We start from the raw sequence: 9,745 nt of genomic DNA on the forward strand, positions 1-9,745 counted from the left end.
ATCATTGAAAAGATAAGTATATAAATTTTTATTCGGTTTATCTTTTGAATATTAAGGTGATATAGTTGTATACAGGGGAGTCGGGAAAAAAGTTTTCTGACATATGGATCTAGCTGCCGGTGCGTTTAACCGATCGAAATGAGATTTTATATCTAATTATTCAGAAGTATGAGCTCGAGATTCTAAGAATGGCAACAAAGTATCGGTTACGGTTGCAGAAACTCGAAATTTTCGAATGAGAACATTCATCCCCCCCCCCCTATTGCAAAGATTTCGGAGTACGCGATAATCCTAAATTACGTTGAAATGGTACGTGTATCACAAAAAAGAAAAAAGGAACGTTATGGATGCACTAAAAACGGCTCTGCAGACGGACTAAAAAGACACACAATCGGAGATGCACGGGGGAAATTTGCATTTAACGGATAACACCAACTACTATTGACAACACAGATCGGAGAAAATAAAACTTTTATTTGAATAACACAATTTCCACATGGGTGCCATTACAGACAATTACGTATAGCATGAGGAATGTGTGCCATCTAATGTTTGATAGAATTTTTCAAATGAGGTAAAGTTTCCGGATTGCGCATGTGCACCCTAGATTTGAGATCGACCCAGAAGCAGAAATCCATAATAGTGAGATAGGTGGACTGCGGTGGCCACAGTAATCGAAAATGGCGTGATATGTATTGGTCGTTAAAATACAGTTTCAGGACCTTGTGAATAGACGTCACTATACGTGAAGGTGCGCTATTTTGCATCCAAACTATGTCATTCAGTGCACTCTGCTGCATCAATTCAGGTATGAGTAATTTTACACTATGGTTGTATAGCAAGAGGTTGTCCCTAGGGATTGCAGTATCGGACCAAAAGTTCAATACCGGTATTCGGTATTTTTTAGATCTTAATACCGGGAGAAATTTTAGGAAAAAAAAAAAAAAGAAAACGGGTGTTTCTTTGTTTTATTTACCAGTTTTATTACAGAATGTAAATATCACAAAAATAATTTGTAACTTATAAATTATAACAGTATAAATTATAAATATATATAAATTATATTATAAATTTTATAAAGAATCGCAAAAAAGTAAAGGAACATCTTCTTTATTTCATTCTTCACAAAAAAGTGTTGTTGTTGTTTCTGATCCAAGGTGGTATAGCTGGATCGAAAGATCTCTAAAAAGTCCAAAAACAATAGCGGATCCTTTAAAATCTCAAAATTTAAGAAGATGATTGGGGGAGGCTTGATCTGCCTTGCACCAAGGACATTCAACAACCGTGTTGGAAGGTGAGGAATTTGGTGTGTCCACTTAAAAAACGAGAGAGAGAGCCGTTTGCTGTTTTCTAGACATATTCAGACGGTGACAACAACCGGAACTCTTACCAAAGTACCAAGGTGAGCAAGTGGGACTCTCCAAAGTGCATTCGACTCCATCTTTTTGATAGAGGAGATTTCACCATGAAATATGTCAGCTGAGGCAGTTTCAGCTAAATTATCTGCTATCTCATTACCATTTAAACCAATGTGTGAGGGGACACACTGAAAGTGTATAGAGTGTTCAACGGAGAGCCTGGCAATAATAATGTTTAGATAAACAAAAAAGTGTTAACATCACTATTCAGTCTGTGGTACTATTACAAATTTTTGAAATGTGATCTTAAAAACATAATGCATCAATTGTACTGTCATTAAGCCTGGAATGTAATTTTGTGCAAAAATTATCAGCTGTTGAAAACGCTCTTTCGGCATCTACGCTAGTTAGTGGTACTGTTAGCAATTTGCGATATACTTTTTCCAAATATTTACCTCTAAATCCCTCATCTTCAAATAAATCGATTACTCGTCGGATGGTTTTGGATATAACTGATTTCCGTATTGTATTTTGGTTTGTTGAATTTTTTTTTATCACTAATTTTAATTTTTGTTCAAGAGACAATTCCTTTCACATTAGTGCCATCATAATCTCCGATAACTGTACCGAATTCTTCTGAATGTGGATAGGTTCACGGATAATAAAAGTTTTAAGAAAATTTACTATAAACTTGATCAGATTTGATTTGGTTAGTCTCTTTTCTTCTTTTTCCTTTTTAAAATCATTATAATTATGTAAATACCGTAAGACATTTTCTATTTCGGTATGCCTTTCTTCTGTGCGATTTTTCAATGTAATATATAATTCTTCAAATAGTGATATGTGCTGTTCTTTCAGTGACTGCAACATGAAATTTATTATTGCATTAGCTGTTAATAAATTAGAATATCTCCGAAATAATGCCTCAATAGTCATTTTTAATATTAAGTTATAACAACCTGTTCTGGATATTAAGTTGAATTTACTATTTGAAAAATTAATTTGCTGGTTTAAGTCGATTATTGCTTTTTGCATTGGATTTCTCAGTTTCTAAAATCGTTCCATCATTAGGAGTAAACTGTTCCAACGTGTTTTAGAATCTCCTCCTAAACATCTCCTTTCATCTTTCCTCTCACTCCTATTTTGTCAAAGTAAACCCATACTAACGCATACGCAAAAGCGTGGAGGGTTTTACAATCCATTGTCATACAGTATTTTATCACTTCTCTTGATTGTACGATGCAACTTTGTATTCACAGTCTAATTAATTTCGTCCATTAGGGAGATAAAAACAAAAACGTATACTATTTTGCTATGTTGGCGATCCCTAAACAAGTTAAACAATTACAAGACAAAAAAATTTCTAGTAAATACCGAAAAATCGGTATTTAGACTTGTGAATACCGGTATTACAAAATTGTACAAATGGCTCAAAATACCGGTATTCGGTATTGCAACCCCTATTTGTCCCAGAGCTTGTTACAAACTTTATGGTTTCTTTTTCATGGTGGCCAGCATTTCAGTTGTTTGAATCTTCCTGACTTTTCCAGTTTTTTTAAGAAATTTCCTTGACATTTTGATGTTTCTAACGTTTTCAGAAAGATGTCGCTTTATTTTATTCTCTTTGATTATTGCACAATATGTTATTAACTGTATTTGAAAAATTGTTCTGCTCTTTTAACTAAAAACAATGCAAAATAAAATTTAATTCCCAGAAAAAGATAAAAAAAAAAAGAACATCTTTTTCATTTATTGAATTTCAAATAAGTTTCAATTATGTAAAACTTTTCCTTTTTTTTACAAAAATATTAATCAAAACTAGAAAATACATGCTAAACCGACTTTTAGTCAACCAGTCATATCTCAGAACTGTTTGTCACATTTAACCAGAAAAAATGCAGCATAAAAATATATGCACTTTGGCGGAGTGCTTAAGAATTTTAAGAATGAAATTGTGTCCTTCTAGTAGGGTCTCCCTTATCCATACTGTTACGCCAATCAGAACTGAATCGTAAGTTTACCAATAGAAAAAAAAAAAAAAAAAAATTATTTACAAATACGAAATGAAATCTCTGCATCAAAATAAGAAAAAATCTTCAATGAAAACAAAATTGCTCTGACTTTCAGCTCATTAATTATAATTAAAAAATCGCTTGCACGCTGATTCTATGCATAACCTATAAAATAGACAAAAAGGTGGAAATTTGGTCCTTATCATTTTTTTATTGCATAAAAAGAGAAATGTTTTTAAAGTATTAATATCGAAAAAAAAATTAAAAAAATAGATAGTATGAATGAATTTTGTAAATTTTTTGGCAAGGTTTCATTTACACCAAACTGTATACAAAAATGCTGCCTTTCTGTTTAAAAAAAGTTTTTTTGAAAAAAATTACAAGAGATATGTGTACCTATAATGTATAAAACAAATTAATTTCTCGTGTTCATATTATTTTTAAATTATAGAGCATTTTGTTAAATGCATAAAAATTTTAAACGGACACAAAATAAAAAAATTTAAAGAAAATATTAGCAATAACGTCCATTTCATGCAGCCCATATGAAAAATTTAGTAATCCGTGTTCATAATGTTTAAAAATAAACAAAAAAAAAGTTTTAAGGAAATAGTTATAATATCCGATACTTCATAATGAAACAAAGATCTCCGAGAGGAGGCGAAAAAATAATTATTGTAAATACATATTTAACTAAAATAAATTGTTTTGGAATTATAATAATGGGTCTATGTTTCACAACCAGTTTTGAATATAAAAACCCAAAATTCATATTTTCGAGTGGTATGATCGAAGAAAGAAAGGGGGGGGGGGATAGCTCCATATTTATCTTTTTAAATAAAATAGATCCATTAAAGCCTAAAATTATAACAGAAACAGGAACTTGGCTTCAGTTAAGATGCGTTTTTCCATAGTAAGGATAACCATTTTCACCAATTATGTCGATAACTTGTTCTGAAAAAAAGCAAACAAAAACCTTCGGTGAAATTATATATTTATATGCAATAAATTAAACATGGTGGCATATCTTTCGCTACCATAGTTTGTTTTAGACTATTAATAAAGGTTTGATTTTCATTAGTTGTCAACGATATTTCATTCTTCTAATGAAAAAATACCAACGAATTATCATGTTCGTTAAAAATTACCGATTTATAAAACAAATTACCAGCTTTATAATAAATTTCTCCGCCGTTTCCGGACCTCCCGCAATTCTCGGTCGGCTGGCCACCCCAGCATCCTCAAAGAAATACAGTCTGAGAACAATTCCGTCTGAAAAGTTGCACTAAACAATAACTTTGGCATTATATAAAGGTAGTGATGCCAAAACGTGCAGATTCGTGATTGCCCAGTACATACAAATTTTGGTGTTTACGTAGCAGTTAAGGTGAAATGCACCATATGCGTCCATAATATGTGAAGAGGCCATTCATGTCGAGTAAGAAATTTATTTGAAAACCTATATGTTGTGGATGGTAACATTGGTACCAACATAGAAATATAAGGAGCATATAGCGCGGTAGCTTTAATACTTTTTTTTTCCAGTACACACTTTCACGTGCCCTGCAGTTTCTATGTGATGCACTTCCGTAATAGGGTCCTCGGGAACAGTTGGTCTTCTGGATTGTGATGTATCACAAGTGCACCCATTTCATAGAGTTTCATTACTCAATTTGCGAGTACATGAGCTACGTATTTAACTATGCTTCCGGCGTTAAAAATGAAAGTCTTTCGCGGTTTTAATTTCATGTTTATAATAGGGATGCTCCAACATTCCCACCCCGGTTTTTATTGGTTTTCTACGCTAAATATATGGTGAACAGCGTTCGGTGAGAAAACCCTGTTATATGCAAATTTCCGCCATGGGCACCCAATCATGTTTCTTCTTGGCCGTTTGCAGTTTTTTTTTTTTTTTTGTGCGTCTATAACACTCCCATCTTTTGTGATACTCGTACCATTCCGTCGCTCTTTCGAATTTTTGCATACGCTGAGCATTGCCAATCGAAAATTTCAAATTCTATAACTGTAACCGTGAGTGCCACTTAGTTGCCGCTTACAGGATCATGAGCTCATATTTTTGAATATCTAAATCTGAAATCTCATCTAGATAGACAGAAAGGAGGGGCCGCTAGAGGTTCATATACTGACATTTTTTTTAATGACCACCCTGTATTTGTTCGAGATATTTGCAGAAATTATCACTAAATTCATCGGTAATTCGTTTCATTTTTGATTAATCAAAATGTAAATAATTTCATGCCGGAAAAATTACTTTGAAGTTCATCTTCCCATTCCAGGGCTGCCACTCAAATTTGAGGAAAAAAAAAAATCCTGTATTTTCCTCGGACGTATATTCAAGACACAAAGAAATGCAGTAATAGAATTTATGTGCTATTTATAATGCAATATGGTTTTAAAACAGTGGAAAAAACAGGGAAAGGAAGAAGCCATTTATAACTATTTGAAATAATGTGCATATTAAGAGAAAGTTTGTATTTACATACAGAACAAAAAAACTATATCGTTATTATCTTATCTCTCATGCTCTTCAATTGTAAGTCACACAAAATTAAGGAGTTGGGTGAAATGAAACATTTTTGATATCACGATGCCAATCATTTAACATGATTAGTTAAGCAAGAAAAAAAAAATGTCACAGAGAAAAATTACGTTTTTTAATTATTCATTTTTGAAAATTCATGTATTTGGGAATCAAATTATGCACCTTCTGCAGATTTTTCAGCTTTCATTTTCATGAAACTAATCCGTAACAAATAAGGTACGATATTTTTCTAAAGACTAAGATACCTTTTTTTAGCTACTTCATTTTTAGTGAACATTTATGAAAACATTTCCAACATACCATTGAATGCATTAAAGGACGAATGTGACGACACAAGTTTTAATGCCCATAAAAATTCAGCTTTAAATATTGTTCTTGAATTAAAAAATTCGAAATTGGTCGGACATTAAATTTGACATACACTATCTGGCCAAAAGTATCCAGACACCCAGTGGTATGGACTTAGAGAGTAGTGAAGAACATATTAATATGATGTTGGCGCTCCTTTTGCATCGATGACAGCCTGCACACGTCTGAGAAGACTTTCCACCAGTTTTTGATAGGTGGCTATAAGAATTGAATTCCAGGCATCCATCAGAGCTGAAGTGAGTGCTTGCAGTGAGGATGGTCAGTTAGGCTGGCTACCTAATCTGCCATCTAATGCTTCCAAAGGTGTTCTATGGGATTTAGATCGGGGCTCTGAGAAGACCAGTTCAGTTTTTGAATACCCATTTCGTCAAACCATGTCTGTGCAGCATTGTCCAGAATGTCCACATACATCTCCGAGTTCATGTTTCCGACCACAGGAACTAACGGACAGGCCGAACCATGAGAAACAGCCCCACACTATTATAATTCCACCACCAAACTTAACAGTTGGCACAATGCAATCATTAAACAAACGTTCGCCGGGCATCCGCCAGACCCAGACGCGTCCATCCGACTGCCAGACTGTAAAGCGAGATTTATCACTCCAAAGAACAGTTTTCCACGTGTCCACAGTCCAATGAAGTGAGCTTTGCGCCATTGCAATCGATGCTTCGCATTCTGTGGAGCGCTGTTCGGCTTGTACGTGGCTGCACGACCATGGAATCCTAAGTTTTTTGAATCTCGACGAACAATCCTGCTACTAACATTAGCGCCTGATGAACTTTGGAACCCCTGAGAAATTTCCACCAACGAAGATAAGTGATTTTGTTTCACTACCCTTTTCAGAATTCTGCGGCTGCGTTCCCCAAGTTTTTTCGGCCTACCAATTCGTTTTTCTGCAGTTCCACTGCCTCGACGTTTCCACTTCACAATCACATCATTCTCAGTGGATTTAGGCTTCTGTAGAATATCCACAACCTCAAGAACTGATTTTTTACAAAGGTGGCGTTCCACTATACTGCCACGATCAAACTCATTAAGTTCCTTTGACTTACTCATTGCCTCATTATCGCATAAATACAACTTGGTAAATCACTACTAACGCTTTTATAGCTTTCGATTACGCATCAAATTACGTCACCCGCCAGAACCAGTTTAAAGCGTGTCCGGATACTTTTGGCTAGATAGTGTATCATGTTTTCCTGTATTCCTTTTTGATACTTAGTTCAACATCAATGATGACTCTTCTGAATTGGCAGGCAGTCCCGTATGTTTTTCTCATTTAGCATGAATAGTTAAAATGCCTGTTTCCACATATTACTTAGGCTTATTATCTTCTAATAAAACGAGTGATACAAAACAGATTTTCAGAACTCCTGGAACTTATTCAGCAAAATCTGGATTGATTTCATTTTTATGTGTCCAACTCATATTAAATAAGAATCTTGAATAGCTCATTGTTAAAAAAAAAAAAATCTCTATTTTGCTTTGAATAAGCTGTCAGTTTCTCAAATAATAAACAAACCATTCAATAAATCCAAGTATGGTATACTAAACACCCTCGCACTGCTTCTGCAGATTGAATGTTACTATTCCTAGCTAGATACATGTATTCTGTTCTTTAGCGCAGATGCAGAAGACTCACAAATGCTCATTAGCTGCAATTCGGGAATCTCGCGGAAAAAGAACAATTGTCTCGCAAATCGAAACTAGATTGATCTATACAAAAAGAAAGGAAAGTAGCGAGTTTCCGTATTACACAATCGTGAATGGTATTGTTTCGTTTTTCGAAGCTACATCTATGATCTTTTATTCTTGCAATCTTTAAAGATCGGCATTTCTTAGATTGGAAAAAAATAAGTAGGAAACTTAAAATTCCTTGTTTTTATGAAAATTTTCAAATTCCCCAGTTTATTTAATAAAATTTTCAAATTCCCTTATTTTATCGGTTCTCCCAGTTGTATGGCAATCCTGCATTCTTTACAATATATTTGCATCAAGTTTGGTAATTTTAACAGTTTGGTTTCTCAATATGCCAATGGACAGACAGACAAAAAAAATTTCAAGTATTAAAAGAAGATAATAGTGTATCCTATTAATAATTGATACAATTCTAATTATTTATAGATAAAACTGTATTATGAAAATTAAATACAGATAGCTCTTTCATCTAAAAGGCATAAGAATATGTATACTGTTAAAATGCTTTTAAAATCTTCGTAAGTTTTAACTGCAATTTTGCTATTCTTCCCTCAGGAAATGTTTGATGCATTTGCACTTGGATAATGCCTCTCACTCAACATTCAAAATGGTACATCATATTGACATTTTATTATTATTTTTTTAATTTTGATTGTTAAATGCCTACAGAATGTTAAAAAGATGGATTAATTTTTCAAAGAAATTCGACTTAAAACAATAATGCATATTTATTTTTCAGGGCAATAAACAAATTTTTATCATCTTATCAAATAATTATTCATTGAATTACTTTTCTGAGTGCAAAGGGTTCATAGTTCAAAGCATTAAAAAAAACAATTTGATATTATCCTTTATTAGTAAGAAAAATTTGGTAACATTAGAAAAATATAAAATCAATATGAATTCCATTGATCTCATCGTCAAAATAAGTTTACCGAGATCCTCTGAGGCTGATGTTCTTGGTTGGGGGGGGGGGGTCTCTCTCTCAATATAAATAAAATAATCTCATATAATACACACACCCTAAAATAATCACATATAATACAAATTCAATTTGTCAGCCATTGCTCTTTAAAACATGCTTTTAAATATTTTTTTTTTGTTTCTAACTGTCTTCATAACGGCCATTTTCTTATTTTTATAAATAGTTTAATCTATTTGAATAATTAAGAGAACTTAATTAGCTGCTAAACATGTTAGTTCACAAATGTTTTATGAGCAATCATTTAAACTAATTCCTTTTTATATTTTGTGGGCAAAAAAGTTTGAAAAATTGAGATGTGATGTTATTTCATGTAGATACACCATCTTTCATGTTAACTCGTTCTTCCAAATTTAGGATGAATTGGAATGTCCAAAGATATATTCATCAGATAAAATTAAATTGAAACAGTTTCACTAGGAGATAGAAAATTATTTCAATAGGAAATTATTTATAAACACTTTTCGAATCTTAACAAAAAACTTTGTAAATGCATATATAGTAAGTACCACACATGATCAATGCATGTTCACTGATTATATTAAACTTTGTAAGCAATTCCAAAGTAACTGAAAAATTTATAAATGTCCGTCAATTGAGCAATCAGTTAAAAGATATTAAAACAGTTTCAAAAGAAGATTCAAAGAAAGGTTCCCTGATAAGGAGACACAGATAGATCAAGAAATAGAAGAAAATATTTTGACTGTTAAAAATATTTGTATATGGTCTTAATAAATCTATTTATTATGCTAGCCTAACA

This window comes from Argiope bruennichi, chromosome 5 (genome assembly GCF_947563725.1).
Source record: "Argiope bruennichi chromosome 5, qqArgBrue1.1, whole genome shotgun sequence".
NCBI classification, from domain to species: domain Eukaryota; kingdom Metazoa; phylum Arthropoda; class Arachnida; order Araneae; family Araneidae; genus Argiope; species Argiope bruennichi.